The sequence below is a fragment of the Ovis canadensis genome, chromosome 14 (assembly GCF_042477335.2).
Source record: "Ovis canadensis isolate MfBH-ARS-UI-01 breed Bighorn chromosome 14, ARS-UI_OviCan_v2, whole genome shotgun sequence".
Taxonomy (NCBI): domain Eukaryota; kingdom Metazoa; phylum Chordata; class Mammalia; order Artiodactyla; family Bovidae; genus Ovis; species Ovis canadensis.
The window spans coordinates 1,170,537-1,187,070 of NC_091258.1; the positions used below are offsets into that span (position 1 = coordinate 1,170,537).

The 16,534-nt window shown below is 42.8% G+C and overlaps 1 long non-coding RNA gene across 1 annotated transcript; it reads right to left on the bottom strand.

Annotated features, from left to right (window-relative positions):
• Positions 1–1,414: 1,414 nt before the first annotated feature.
• LOC138419449 (uncharacterized) lies at positions 1,415–15,912 on the bottom strand. The gene is made up of 4 exons (XR_011248975.1): positions 15,763–15,912; positions 12,312–12,445; positions 10,147–10,267; positions 1,415–4,156 (listed from the first exon to the last, which is right to left on the bottom strand). It is a non-coding gene; the product is annotated as an uncharacterized lncRNA (long non-coding RNA).
• Between the last annotated feature and the right edge of the window lie 622 nt (positions 15,913–16,534).

Below are 16,534 nucleotides of genomic sequence, written 5' to 3' on the forward strand. Positions count from 1 at the left end.
GATGGCTTAGGGGCCGGTGGGTTGCACACTGCCAAGGGCTCCAGCAGGGAGAGCTCTGTCAGATGCAAGGGAAGGGCAAGTGCAGGTCTCCTCCAGCGGTTGCTTGACAGCCCAGACTCAGCGCCGCACGGTGAGCACCAGGCTCCTTGGACCCCTGGCGGGGCTCTGGAGCCCCGCACACCTCGAGTCTGACTCCGTGAGCGCCCAGTAGCTGCCTCACACACGTAGGTTCCCTAGCGCTCTCCTCTCCAGCAGAGACGTGTGCAGGTGGTTGGGTCCTGCACCTGTGTGTCTGGGCTCCTGCCCACAGCCCCAGCTCAGGGGAAGCAGCCCCTGATCCTCGACCGTAAGGAGGGGCAGGGAGCCGGCGCCTGGAAGCCGAGTGAACAGCATGCGGGAATCGAGCTTCCTAGGGGGAAGACGAAGCAGCCCAGCCGCCTTAGGCTGCAAGCCCTGCTTGGGCGGAGTGGAGTGCGCCTCCAGGATGGCAGAGCTCCAGCTCTGCTCAGAGGCCCGATCTGGCAGAGTTCCTGGTGCGAGGCTGCTCTGCCCTGGGCGAACCTTGCCCAGACTTGCCTCGCTGCTAGGCTTCCTACCCAGGAAGGAGCAGCCTTTGCGAAGTTGGGAGACGCCACTGGCGCCTTCCTGGCCTCAGCTCCACTCCTGTATTGCCTTTGCACCTAGGCCCCAGGCGTCCTTTGGGAGGCCTTAGGGGCCGGTGGGTTCCACACTGCCAAGGGCTCCCATAGTGAGAGGTCTGTTCAAGGGAAGGGATGGGTATATTTGGAGTACAATCCTGTATCAGATGTGAGGCCCACACCTTCACCCTGAACGCTCACTCTGAACCCTCACCCCGAACCCTTACCCTCACCCACGCCCTCACCCTGAACCCTCACCCTCACCCTCTCCCTGAACCCTCACCCTCACCCTCTCCCTGAACCCTCACCCTCACCCTCTCCCTGAATCCTCACCCTCATCCTGAATCCTAACCCTCACCCTGAATCCTTACCCTCACCCTCATCCTGAACCCTCACACCTCACCCCTCACCCTAACAAGTTTGGAGGGCTCCTCCACGAACTCTAACCTTTACCCTACCCTAACCGGACCCCCATCCACATCCTAACCCTAACCCACATCATAGTCACGCCCTCAGCCCTATACTTACCCTTGAAGTACCTACCTGCATCTTCTTCATTTTTGACACTTCCCATGCATAACAAAAGACGAGGTTGTAAGGTTTCAAACATGGATCCAAGACCCATTATCCACATAAAAGGGATATAAATACTATGATCATATCATTTAAATCTCTTGCATCACCAAAATACCTCTCCACCACTTATCCAGTCGCCATTGATGGATCACATCTATCTCATACATTTTATAACTTAGCAATCAAATACGCACCAGGACTCTGGGTAATTATAGAGACAAGATTTATTTATACCATAAATATTTCAACAAATTCCACTTTCTACGATGAGTTCAATCTTCACAAAAGTAGGATGAACAGCACCTGTTTCCACTAGGATCCATAGAGCGTGAAAATCTTAATGATGACCACCAGAAAGGTCAGCACGGTTGATATCACAGATTTTTCAGTGTTCCAATACAAGTTCTACCCAAATCCATAAAGAAAGACATACGCATAGGAAACTACAAATTGAAAGCAAGTCTTTTGAGATAAATATTGGACATCAATTGTATGAATCTTTAAGGCATAACTGCAGACATTCTTCAGACATTCTTCAAATTCATAGAATGACAACAAAGTATGGCTACGTACAATCCATTCGGTTTTATGAACCACTCATGAATAACCTCACAAGCCATTTGAAACCAGATGACAATTTCAAATAGCTTTGATCTACAAACAAGGCTGTAAGACAGAAAGTTAAAATCGAAATACATGAAGTAAATCCTCAATAGATATGAAAACATCCCATGGTAGTGAAGTCAATTAGCATTAGTTATTAGGGCTTTCATGCACAGACTCATCTCTGATCGATGTGATCCCAATTCATATTTGGCAAAAAATACGAAAGCTGATCTTAACAGTCATATTATTTTTCTTTGTACCCCTAAAAAGAAAAATGAACATGAAAAACTAAATTAAGCTTGGAGGCTCACATTTCCCAATCGGTATACAAAGCAACAGCATGTCAAACTTTCTAATTCACATATGCATTTAAATGAAATTGGATGAAATACCCCTAAATAAACACATACTTCTATGCCCAATGTTTCACAAGGCAGAAAACGCTCAATGAATGAAACTGAGAGGGTAACAGCCAGGAAGGCCAGGGGTCTCCAAAGGGAGGAAATGGGGTGCAAGTGTCAGACAGTTGTTATCTGTCACTTCCGAGGCAGGAGGAAACAAGCTGTTATCTTTTTTCCCCTTCTTGATACAAATTTAAACAGAGATTTTCTCTTACAATTCTGTGTTGCTATAATGACACCTGGTTCCGCCTGAACTTCACTTTTCTCATACTTTGAGCTGACCAAGGCATTTTTCTCATGGAAAGGTTTGCCTTAAGCTATGTGAATGTACTATGTATTTACCCTAGACTCTATCTTCAAGTAGGTTCTGCCTAAAGGCTCAGAACTGACTTGACAAACCAATATGCTTTACTCATACATGGCTCTCCTGATCTATGTGAATGAAGCTATCCATTTGCTCATATCAATCGTTTTATGGCCCAGGATGACTCACCTGGTGCCACGGTCATCTCCATATATCTTGTGGGTGAGGGGTCTGCTGCCATTCCTTTCTCTAATGAGTAGACTGCTAGTAGCTAGATAACATCCAGCCAAAGATGAGTAGGGGGGCACTCTTTCTGCCCCCTTCTGATGTCTATGTCAGAAGCTTTCTCTCTTTTATACTTTAATAAAACGTTGGGACACAAAAGCTCTGACTGATCAAGCCTCATCACTGGCCCCGGGTTGAATTCTTCCTCTAAGGAGCCCAAGAATTCAAGCATCTTTCATGGTTAGACAACAACCTTTCCAAACAATGGTCTTTTCAAAAAAAAAAAAATGATGATAAGTGATGAGTATGCATATGTCTACGAATGAAATGGGACCTATATGTCAAACCACATAAAAATATATCTTCCCTCAACATACATATAACACAACCAGGCCTTCACATGCATCGATTCTCCAACTATCAAGTCATACAAATATGGATGTAAAATATCACAATACATTCCAAAGTTTAAAAGTGATGGATATTGACTTTCGCCCGCTGGTGCTTCTTTTTATGTCATCTCCATTATATTAGCTATGACAACGAATCATGTGCTGTGCGAAGTCACTTACATTGTGTCCAACTCCTTGGGATCATATGGACTAGGCCCCACCAGGCTCCTCTCTCCATGAGATTCTCTAGGCAAAGATACTGGAGGGGGTTGCCATGCTCTCCCTCAGGAGATCTTCCTGCCCCAGGGATGGAATCCATACCTCCCATGTCTCCTGCATGGGTATGTTCTGCATGTTCTTTACCACTAGAACCACCTGGGAAGCCCCAAGACACATGAACATCAGTGGATTTGGGGATCCACGGGGCATATACAGAACCATTCCTCCAACAAAACTGAAGAATGACTTTAAAATCTCAAACAAAACATGAGTATATGTGTTCACAAACTTCATGGAGCAAGGGTTTCTTCGATCTGAAAACTGGCATCGATGAAGGACTGTGTGAAGAATACTTCAAAGTCTATTTGGCAAACACAGCCTACGTTGGCTATATTTAGTCCTCAGTTGAATGGAATGTCATGAGTACTGGTCATTTCAAATAAGTAGCCTATGACGCTGTTTACACTTATTGGGACGCGTGGTATACCACATTCACACATTTCAGTAGCATTGGTGCAAAAACGATACATTTCTCAGGGGAAGCTTCTACATGGACTCCTGGGATCAGAGCTCTAACTCATACACACATACTTTTCCTTTTAAAATGATCCTGCATGATAAGCAAACAAAACACTGGATGAACACCTAGACGGTGAGCTCTGTACTAAATGATTTTAAAGCCAGTAGATGGAATGAGCTGATGAGGAAGACTACAAACGAGTCATCTTCTTCAACTTGGTCAAACTGCTCATAGTCATACAAGTGAATGAAAAGTTGAGCCTGTTGTCATTAAATCTGTTTAAAAGAAATAGAATAATAAAACAAATTAGTAAATCTTATTTTCTTAATAAACATTGTATTATTTCTGCACAGCTTTGTTACTGGCATGAATAGAATATCTACAATAATAACTTGTCACAGTGAAATGGATTCACATTCGATATCGATTCACATCTATAATTGATGCCATAGCTGTTTGATACTATTGCTTGAATGAATGCAACTTATGTGACTTCACAAACTACAAACACGACTAACATAATAGGTATTAAAAAACCTTGAGTGACATGAGCGTGAAGACTTAGTAGAGTTGCTCTCAAGAATAATGATACTATTATTCGCTCTAGCCATAGTACTGGAATCTGTACATTAACACCCCTGCAAAACAAAAGGAAAGGATAGAATAATAATAAAGGAACTTCATAACTATATTCCTACTGTAAACATTCAACACTATGTTTTCTTTTAAACTGACTTTCATATTTGGTCTACTGTAACCTCTTCTGTGTTCATTTTATGCTAAACTTATTGCTAACAGTAAAATTACCATACGAGCTCTAATTAATTTTTTTTTTTACTTGCAAAGCTACTGATAGAACCAAAGGCCAATATCTACATCAAACAGGAGAAACGGAATGGAAACTGTAAACAATTTTATGGAAGAACATTTCCGTGCTCCTATTCAGTCAAATGGGCATTCAAAAGGATGTGATTTTTCTGAAAGTTTATTTCAGAAACTTGGAATTGGATGACTGCAAACAATAAAACTAACAATATATTGATACATAATATTAATAATATACAGTGGGTCATTCTTTTTTTATTCTGCCACAGCTAACAGACAGAAAGTCAGTTGTCATAACTACTACTAACATAAGACCCTCACCGATAAGTGAAGATATATAGGAAAATCCATAATAGCTCTAAAAACCATCAAAGATAAAATGGTAATTAAAAAATACACTGACAGTTTAGCTGGTATAAGAAACAGGATGATTATGAAAGCAAAGCCAACAATCATGGATAGGCCATGGAAGCCCGTGGCTGTCACCAGTGTTGACTTATATCCTTCATCTGAGGTTGTTAAAAGCGCTTGGTAAAATCCAGAGGTTTGCAGCAGTGGTAACCTCCTGAACAGACTGAAATAAAAAGGGTTTCCAGAATATCCTGATGATTTCCATCTACTAGGCTGTGATGAGCTCAAGCAATGCATACTCCAGAGGACAGAAGACAGACAGGTTGGGAACACGTCTACTGCACTTACGGAGAAAGGGAATGTTGCTGCTCAGCCTAGTACAAGTGTAGAAGCAACACCTTGGTGATTCGACCTTTAAAGACTCGATACATATGAGAACGACTGGTATGAATAAACCTTCAGAAGTGCTTTCTCAGACCTCCTCCCATCATAAGCACAAGCATAATGAAAACGCTGAGTTTTCATGGTCTCACCCAAAATAAGACTCACTTATGGCTTTGCTTTGAGAATAGTTGAACTACTCATTGTTCAAGAGAAATGATCCTTTCTTCTCTGAAGATTTGTGAATCATTCACAGGGTGTGGTGAATAAACTACTTAAGGGTCTAATACATAAAAATGCAATAGGCTAAGCACAGAGATGTTTTTCTCCCTTTCTCAAAGGATGGAACATTTTGTATTTGCACTGATTTTATGTCTTGACTTCATGTACAATTATATACTGATTTTTTTAGTTGACATACAATAGGACTAAAAATATTGATATAATACTGATAACTCATGTTGGTATGTGTGGTTGTCACATAGGATTCACAGGAGATTTAAATTCACAGTTGTCAACGTAAAGGATGAATGCTATTTAGCTTCTTCGTGAATCTAGACCACGAATGAAGAGTTTTCCTCAACATATTTCACTGAGAGAAATACAAGGATGATAGGCATAATACTATGCTTCGACTCATGGATATCTAAGCATTGCTCACAATACAGATCTGATTTTCAACATCAGGGTTCTTTCAGTGTCCTTGAACAGCATTTGTTTTTCTGTATACAGAAGAAAAAACTCATGAGTATCAAACTGGTTCACATAAAACATGTGTATGAATTGTTATCTTCCTGAACCAGGGATCAAACCCACATCACTTCCCCCTCCTGCACTGGTAGGCAGATTTTTTATTTATCAACTGTGCCACCTAGGAATCGACATACATTTCAAGGACCACTGCCATCAGCTTCTACTGTTCATGACCAAAGTAGGAGAAACAACATTGGAAGAAGTACTCATAAGGGTACTCATAGGAAGTACTCATAAGTCAAGGAACTGTTATACTGGGTACTCTCGTTGTTACTGGGACAAGTCAGTTCCTCCGATGATGATGGGTATAACTGAAAAATTATTACAAATGCATGGGCTGCGATGTCTACGTGATAAATGTGTTCCTCTTATACTATTGCTTCAGGGATGCCTACTTCAGCATGAAGGAATGCACTTCAAGGGATGCCCGCTATTCCAGCTCAAGCAACAGATAGTGAAGTGCAGATCATTGTCCTTTGTTGAAAATAATCAGCACTTTGTCAACATAGGGAACATGCCAGAGGGACCCTTGGGATGGAACTCTAAAAACAGGTTGGGCCCTCTTTTTGCCAAGCCCTGCGATAAAATACAAATCAGAAAAAGAAAAATAGCATCGGTTTTGTCAGGACTTCCTCATCTTTTCTTTCTCGGTAGCAGGAAGCAGACATTGAGGCCAGAGGACTGCAGGATTTCATTGTGAACTAACGTTGGGTGGGGTGGAAGCTCATCACTCTAGTAAGAATGTGGTTCAATAAAATGGAATTTCATTCACTTCATGGACATAGAGTTCTATAATCCTTCATTAAGGAATTCAATAAGCTATATTTCCTTACACCTTCACAATCTCTTGGTTTACGAGAACATCAATTGCTAGTCCAGCACTTATACAATGAGTGTTACAGGTAGTATGAATGTATAAATGATGATGAGCAATGACAGGAAGTTTATTTAATCTCTGTTTGAATTCTTGATTTTTTATATAATTTTTTATAATATCCTTACAGATGTGAATATTTTACTGACATGTATAAATACACGTTGAGTAGTGCTATGATAACTCATAGTGTTGGCACAATAAATATCATGGTTACTATGTGCTTTTCATATATTCCTTTTGAGATTCTCTTCCATTATACATTATCATAAGATATTTAATAGTTTCCTAAACTGTACAGTAGGTCCTTGTGGCTTCTTTTATATATAGTAATGTACTTGTTAATAATTCAAACAAAAACTGGTACACAAATACTCATAGTGACATTCACAATAGCTCAAAGGTAGAACTCATTCAAGTGTCCGTTGGTGGGAGACTGAATATGCAACACAAGGTATATTCAGAAGCTTGAACGGTATTCCACCATACGAAAAAGTACATTAAATGGTGCTGCCACTCTGCAAGACATTACAGAAATGACTCCAAAACAAACACATGGAATAAATACATAGTTCGATTCCAATTCAAGCTATGTACCCAAAAGGATTGGGAAAGGGGGCTGAAAAAATGGATACTTCTTCCGTCATACTCACAACAGCATGATTCACACTGGCAAACAAACAGAAGTGATCTAAGTGTCCATGGCAGCCAATTCCATAAACAAACTGTGGTATACACACAATGGAATCTGATTCGGCCCTTCAAAGTCAGTAATTCTGACAATGCGACAATGTGGACAAACCTTATGGTCATTAGATCATGTGAAATAAACCAGACCAAGAAAAGACAAACGTTCTGTGATTCCACTCATATGAGATATCCAAACAAGTCAAATCTGTCAGAAATAGCAGAGAGTGATTCCGACCGATCGAAAAGAGTTCATGTTTCATGGACCTCAGTTTCCCTTGGAAAAACTGACTTCCCGTGATATCTCCAAAACCAATTAGACAAATAATTGGAAGCTATATCCAGTCAAATGAATGTAGACATAATGTTATATACAGTGTACACCAAACTCACTCAAACTTCTTAACAGACAAAAGGCAAAACTGTATCTATGGTACCTCAGCTTAGCTTAAAACTGTATCTACAGTACCTCACTTCTGCTTATAAAATTTAACAACAACAACAACAACACACTAAAGTCTATCCAAAAAAGGATATAAAACATATATAACATTAACTTTAAAGAATTAGACATTTAAACTGTGAAAAACCTTATTCACAAAACTTAAACACAAGCCACAGGAAAATATATTTATAAAATACATATCTGATAAAGGATTGTACTCCAAATATACCAAAAAATCTAGAACAATCTCATAAAAAATGTATACACCTAAACACCTGGCCTACAAAAATATAAAGATAGCAAATAAGCCTATCAAAAAGACTCAAAATCACATATCATTAGGAAATTACAAACTAAAATAACAGTGAGGTAGCACTGCACACCTATTAGATCCAGTAAACTCAAAAAAAAAAAAACGGGGGTAGGGCACAACTTCTCCGGTGGCTCAGTGGTAAAGAATCTGCCTGACAATGCAAGACACTCTAGTTTGATCCCTTACCCCAGAAGATCCCACATGCCACAGAGAAACATAGCTGGATTTTTCCACAGCTAAACAAAGCTCACCTGTGACCTGAATACTATATGGCTAGCACTTACTAAACAGCTTTGAAAACGTCCAGACAAAAAGTATCACATGATTATATACAACAGCTCTACTTGTAATAACTAAAAACTTTCAAATATCAGGATGTCTTCAGTAGATGACAGTGTAAACAAATGGGGATACATCCAAAGTGAAGGGGAGCAAATGCTACCACAAAATATACCACCTCAGCATGAGAATTAGTGGGACCCAATTAACTTTTTTTTTTAGAGGACACATGATCATCTCTGAAACCCAAGTTCAAGACAGCTCTTCTGTGAGTCACATTTACCAGAGAAATCTCATTTCAAAGGAATCCTCTCTATATGCCAGATAGAAGGATGAGACACAGTCTTTTGAAACTCTTTTTTCTTTTCTATCGATAGGGAAAGCTAAGCCGTAAATCTGCACAACAACCATACCCTTCCTTTCCTTTGGTTGTATCTGTAAAATATTTGTTTCTTTTTTAATTTGGCTGCGCCAGGTCAACCTTCATTGAGGTAAGCCAGATATTTAGCTACAACATGCAAATTCTCCTTTGTGGCATGGGAGATCTAGCTCTTGGATCAGGGAATGAACCTGGGCCTCCTTCTTTGGGAGTGTCCAGTCTCAGCCACTGGACCACCAGAAAGTGCCTGTTTTGTTTTCAGATGAAGATGGAATCTAAGGTGATATCTTGGGCCATTTCAGTCACTGACTCAGTTTCCTGAGTTTCTCCAAAGCACGCACAAGGTGCACATTATTAAACTGGTTTGCAAAACAAGAAAAGGTTGTCTGCTACAACACTGTATGCTTACAAATATCTAAATGGTAAATGGCATATTATTTATTTTTAATTACTATGGGGGGGGGGGAGAAAGAATGCAGGATTCATACATGTTACCACATGAATAAATATTAAAACCATCTTCAGTGAAAAAGAAATCCACATAGAAAAGGCCACCCAGAACCCTTATTCACCATGTCTGCTTTCAATCCATCAAGTTTGTCCAAATAACTGAAAATCTCAGTAACACTCTAAATAAAGAAAAAAGGATGACGATGGAAACAAAAGATATATTCATACACTTGAACAATTGCTAAAAGTGGAAGTGGGGCAGTGGATTACATTATAATGTAGGTACCATATGATTTCCTGATTTTGGAGATTATGTGCTGGTTCTGCAGAAGGTACCCATTTTGGATAAAACACATAGAGTATTTTAGATGATGTGGCAAATGCTAGCACTTGTTCCCATTGCTAGGCATTTTCTGTACATTTTAAATGACTGGAAAGTATACTAGGTTTCAAAACAACCATGTCAATACCACAAAAGAAATTTAGAGCAGACAGGCAGGAAACTTTCTGATACAGGCCAAGACTTACCCAGATGAAGTTCAAGGGAAGCTGCGATGCTCACTGCCCGTGAAGGAGTCCACGTGGAATGAAGAAGTAGTGTGGGAAGTCTATTAGTAACCACCATGTCTTGGGTCCTCTGGATGACCTACTGCAGGAGAAACAGATCTTACAGATAAAATGTTCCACATCACTTCACAAAAAGTTGTTAGACTACATTCAGTAAAGCTGAATCATTTTGGATTAATTTACAATCATAAAATACTACCCTTTACAGTCCAAAAATCACTTGCATTTCTATACACTAATAACAATCAGAAAAAAATATTAAGAAAATCCCACTTAAATAAAACATCTAGCAACAAACTTAATCAAGAACATAAAAAACCAGTAGTCAGAAAACTAGAAGGCACTGATAAAGAAACCAAAGAAAATACAAACACACAGAAAATTATTCCACGCTCATGCACTGGAACAATGAGGAATTAAAAGGTCCATTCCAACCAAAGTCATCAACAAATACACGGACTGCAATCACAAAATAATATTCAATGGCATTTTTCACAGAAATAGAAATATTCCTAATATTAGGCTGCTACTGTTGAACAGGACCTTAAACGGCCAAAAAGACTCTGAGAAAGAGGAACACAGCTGGAGGCATCTTCCTATCCCTCTTCAAACTACATCACGGAGCTGTAGTGACCACCACAGTGAGGAACTGGCAGGAACACAGACACATGGACTCCAGGAGAGAATAGAGAGCCCAGAAACGAACCCACCTGTACATGGTCAGTTCCTGAAAATCAAACCAGGAACGAGCGAAGAGGAAAGGACAGTCTTCTCAAGAAACAGTGACAGGAAAATGGCCACCTACACGGAAGAACATCAGTGTTCATCCTCTACATCATCTAAGGCAAATCTAACTGAAAACCCACCGCTTTGCACACGGAGCTCTTTCCCCCTGAGTCCTCTGAGATGGACCTCCAGTCAGCCCTCAGCTGGACACAGGAAACGTCTACTCCATCCTCATTTTTCGCTCTTGCAGCGCCTCCCTGCTGGTGGGCACTGAGGCAACCCTGCTCCTCTCAGCCTGGATGCAGCCCTGTTATCCAGAAGCCTGAGCCCCGATGGTCCTGAGGAGACAAAGCTCCCGCCAGCTGCTCACGGAGCAGAGTCTAAAGGCAAAGCGTCCTGCGCCCGCGGGTCAGAGGGGCCTTTGGCGCCCCCTGCGGGCCACAAGAGAAGAGCGGGCAGCCCGGTGCTCACAGACCTCAGAGGGCTCACCCAGAAGCAGCTCTGCTGCGAGCACTCAGACTGGAAGCCCAAACTGAAATGGAGCAGAATAGCTCCATGACCCTCCGCAAAACATGGCTAAGGAACAATCAGAGCCTGCATGGAATGCAGCCATAAAAAGGAACACATTTGAGTTTGTTCTAATAAAGGGGAGGGAAGTCAGTCAAAGAGAGAAAAACATGGAATCTAGAAGGATGGTACTGACGAGTCTGTTCACAGAGCAGCAATGGAGGTGCAGACATAGAGAACAGACTTACAGACGAGGGTGGGGAACAAGAGGGAGAGGGTGAGATGAATGGAGAGAGCAGCATGGATGCAGGTACACCTACATTTGTAAATAGACAACCAATGGGAATTTGCTGTATGATTCAGGGAACTCAAACTGGGGCTCAGTAGTAACCTGGAGAGGTGGGAATGCGTGCGAGGTGGGAGGGAGATTCAAGAGCAAGAGGACATAGGTACACCTATGGTTAATTCATGTGGATGTATGACAAATCAAACCAATATTGTAAAGCAATGATCAATCAACTAAAAGAAATAACTTTAAAAAAATATGAACATAAACACAAACTTTGCAACAAGGTAACTCCATTTAAAAAACTATAGAATTTTAGAAAACTGCAAAAGTTCTACATGACCGTTGGTCTGGTGATCAGGTCTAACATACACAAAACAAGCCAACTTACCAAATTATGAATATAAATTATTTAAAACATTGCCTTTTATCATTTCATACATTTACCCTGTGGAGGACCTTACTCGAGAGAACCAAAAACAAACTGTTAAATGAACCACGGACCACCCACCCTGGCCAGGCAACAGAGAAAAGAAAACACTTGCAGGAATCATCTTACAACAGGAGGTCCTGGGAAGGAACAAGGAACGAACAAGCTACCACCAACCAGAATTCTGGAGAGGTCAGGAGATGGGAGGCTCCAGTTCAGAGGTCCTACCAACCTCCCAGGATCCACTTCGCTGGAATCCATCTCAGCTGAGTGATGCGTGTGCCCCCAAGAAGGATCCCAATTCAGAATGCCTGGCAAGAGACAAACCAGAAATGAGCCCGATGACCATAAAACCTGAGACTGTGAGCCACGTGACAGAGTGGTTCTCTCCGTTTCCCTCACCCTCCTGCCCTCCACCCTGGCAGCCCTTCCCAATAAAGCCTCTCGCTTGGACAGCACTCCTCTCCTCAGACAACTCATTGCCCAGTGTCAGACAAGAACTCACTCTCAAGCCCTGAAAGGGATCCCCCTTCCTTCATCAAAAGCAATATCCAGGAGAAAATATCTTCAAAACGCTATCTTGCAGAGAAGGAAATCAGAGAAGGCAATGGCAGCCCACTCCAGTACCATTGCCTGGAGAATCCCACGGACAGAGGAGCCTGGTAGGCTGCAACCCCGGGGTCACTAAGAGACGGACACGACTTCACTGAGTGGCTTCACTTTCACTTTTCACTTTCATGCACTGGAGAAGGACATGGCAACCCACTCCAGTGTTCTTGCCTGGAGAATCCCAGGGACAGAGGAGCCTGGTAGGCTGCTGTCTATGGGATCGCGCAGAGTCAGGCACGACTGAAGCGACGCAGCAGCAGCAGCAGCAGCAGCAGCAGCAGCAGCAGCAGCAGCAGCAGCAGAGAAGGAAATGGCACCACCTGCAGTACTCTGGTCTCAGAAATCCCAGGGACAGAGGAGCTTGGTGGGCTACAGTCCAAAAGCAGGGCATTTCTGATGGGAGGAAACAGTCCCAGGGAAGCTGAGCTGCTCACCAAAGGCCCCAGAGCTTTGGATAGCACACCAGAGCTGGGGCTGAGGATTCCCAGCTGCCATGCCTCTTGATCCTGGCCTCTTTCACTAGATACATGTGTGGAAAACTAGTCTAAAATATGCCCTGGTGGTTCCATAGTAAAGAATCCACCCCCCGGTGCTGGAGATGCATGTGCGATCCCTAGGATGGGAAGATCCCACATCCTATGGAGCCCGTGTGCCACAACAGCCGAGCGAGCCTGTGCTCTAGATCCTGGAAGCCACGATGCCGAGTTCACATGCTGCAGCCACTGAAGCCCGTGAGCCTGTGCCCCTCAACAAGAGGAGACACTGCAGTGAGAAGCCTGCAAACCACTAGTTATGGCCCATGCTCACCAAAACTAGAGAAAAGCCCACACACAAAGAGGCAACACAGCCAACAATCAATAAAACTGTTTTCCTAAAACAATGCATATCTGACAAAGAAACTGTATTCGAATTGTCCAAGAACACTAGAGCAAACAAGCCCATTCATAATTGGTAGCGACTGAAATAGACACCTGGCCACTGAGGGTATACTGATAGTAAACTATCATAGAAAAACATACTCAAGATACTGGTGCAATGCATGCAGAGCCCCCTTTGAAAGACAATCTGACAGTTTTTTTTTCAGTAACCACGTGGGACAAGCACTGAATTCTGTGTATGACAAGCGGTGGAAGCCAGGTATCTTACCATTGGAATGCAAAGTTACAGATAAACAAAAGGAAACGTTACAATGTCCATGTCGTGGTGGATCAGGTTGGAGACATCACAAATTACCTTTAACTGAATATGTTCAAAGGTGAGCTGGAATACATGTATATATATATATATATATATATCCATGTATTGTCAGCTGAGCATATTGAGCTCCTACATGTATGTTTTAAATATCATTCTCTAATAAAAGGGAACAGGAAACATCTCCAATGGCCCGGTGGTAAAGAATCTGCCTACCGATGCAGGGAACACGGGTTCAATTCCTGTGTAGGAGATTCCACACGCCCAGGGGCAATGAAGCCCTTGAACAGCTCTTGAAGTTTGCATGCTCCAGAGCCCAAGTTCTGCAAACAGAGAAAGCACTGCAATGAGAAGCCATGGCACAGCAACTAGAGGGTAGCCTCTGCTCACTACAACTAGACAAACGAGCAATAAAGACCCAGCACAGTCAAAAATAATGTAATGTTTAAAAAAAGGACAGTTCTTTGAAGAAATGACTGAGACTAGGGGTGAGACTGTAAATATATGAGACAGGGTCATCTTAAATTATGAGAAATTAAAGAAACTAAAGACAACTATCAAGCTGTCCAAACTGATACAAATGAATGATGACACAGTGTTATCTGTATACACCAGCAAATAACAATCTGAAAAGGAATTTAAACAAACGATTCCCTTTCAGTCATGTCAACATTAATAAAAGACTTTGCTATGGACAGAATGAGGATAACAAGACTGGCACACTGGAAATGATACATGATTGCTGAAAAATACCCTAAAGACATGGACAGATATGCCATAGCGATGAAAAGGCTTCAGTTGGCAATACCATGGAATGCATCTTCAATCTGAAATGAAGATTCAATATGAATTTCAAAAGGCTGAAAGGTGGTTGCTAAACCACAAAAGATGCCAGCATTCTTGGACTCCAGAGGAGAATTCAATCCAGGGCAAGTGACGAAGCTTGATGGCTCAGAGGTTTTCTGTTAAAAAGTTTTATTAAAATATAAAAGAGATCGAGAGAGCTGCTGACGTAGACAGTAAAAGGGGGAAGAGTACCCCCTGCTAGTCTTTAGCCAGATGTTATAGAGCCACTAGCAGTCTGCTAATGAAAGAAAGACAATGTGTCAGAGAATGGCACCAGGCCCCTCACCCACAGCATGCATTGAGATAACATTGGCAGCAGATGAGTCATCCCAGGCCATAAAATGATGGACATGAATCTTGAAGAAAGGCAGATTTCCAAGCAAATATATAGTTTCATTCACATAGATTAAGAGAACAAGGTATGAGTAAAACATACTGGTTTGTCAAGTTTTTTCTGAGCCTTTAGGGGAAACTGACCTGAAGACAGAGCCTTGGGTAAATACATAGTACATTAGCATACCTTAAGACAAACATTTCCATAAGAAAAATGCATTGCTTAGTTCAAGGTTTGAGGAAAGTTAAATTCAGGTGGAGCCAGGAGTGGTCATGGCAACACAGAAATTTCTGAGAAACCTTTTAAATTTGTATCAACATGGAGAAAAAAAAATGCAGCACTCTTTTGTCTCCTCCGGCCTCTTAAGAGAGAGAAAAAAACGTCTGACACTTGCAGTCTATTTTCTCTGTCTGGAGACCCCTGGCCTTCCTGCCTGTTATCCTCTCCAGGCCTGTAGGAAGCAATACACTAGGCTGCTTGGGAAAACCGCGCGGGTCTGAGCTTTATGCAAAGGGGTAAAGCAGTAAAACCCTTGACCTCAAAGGCGAGGCTTTTCTGCGACCGCCATTTTAGTCGGCTCCGAGACTGCAAACAAAGAGGGCAGAATACATGGTTCCCTGCTCCGCCCAGTCCGAGTTCCCTTACCTGTGGCCCACAGCCCTGCGCTCTGCTCGCTGGATGCCAATCGACGGGGACCCAGGAGCCCACGAAACGAGCATTCCCAGCTGCAATGGCGAGCCCTGAGAGCCCTGGCCCCCGACGCGCCGCCATGTTCATCCCGCCCCAGACCCGCTCACGTGAGCCGCGCTCCTGACCAGCAGCCCAGGCTCGCCCCGCCCCCGACGCGCTCACGGTGCGCCCCACCCCCACGCCCCCTTCCAGGACAGGCCCGCGGGACCGCGACTGCCTCCAGGTGAAACACAAGGACAAGCAAATCCACCCCACCGAGACAATCCAAGCTTTTTCTCAGCTGATCTGTCTATGATTTAGGGATAAAACTATGACTGTAGAAAGCAAAGATGACCTAGGACAGCCATGATAGTCTATAGAGCCAGACCCTGGCGGGCAGAGGCTTGAAGAGGGTCCGGGAGCTCTGTCAGAACAGCAAGCCTCTGTAGCGTAGCGGTTAGGTGCACTGGTGAGCAGGCAGACGATGGTCTGTAAGTCAGGAGTTCAAGTCTGCAGCTTAACTCTTTTGCTCTTAGGGGGCGGGGGACAGCAACAGGCGGGACTTAGACCAAAAACGTTTATTTTTATTTTAGAGGTTTATTGTTTAGCTTAGGGTTAGGGTTCGGGCAACCCCCCAACTTGTTCAGGTTCGGGTTCAGGGTTAGGGTTAGAATTTGGGGATCCCCCCTCTTCTAAGAGTTCGGGTTTGGGTTAGGGTTCATGTCAGGGTCAGGGTTCGGGTTACGGT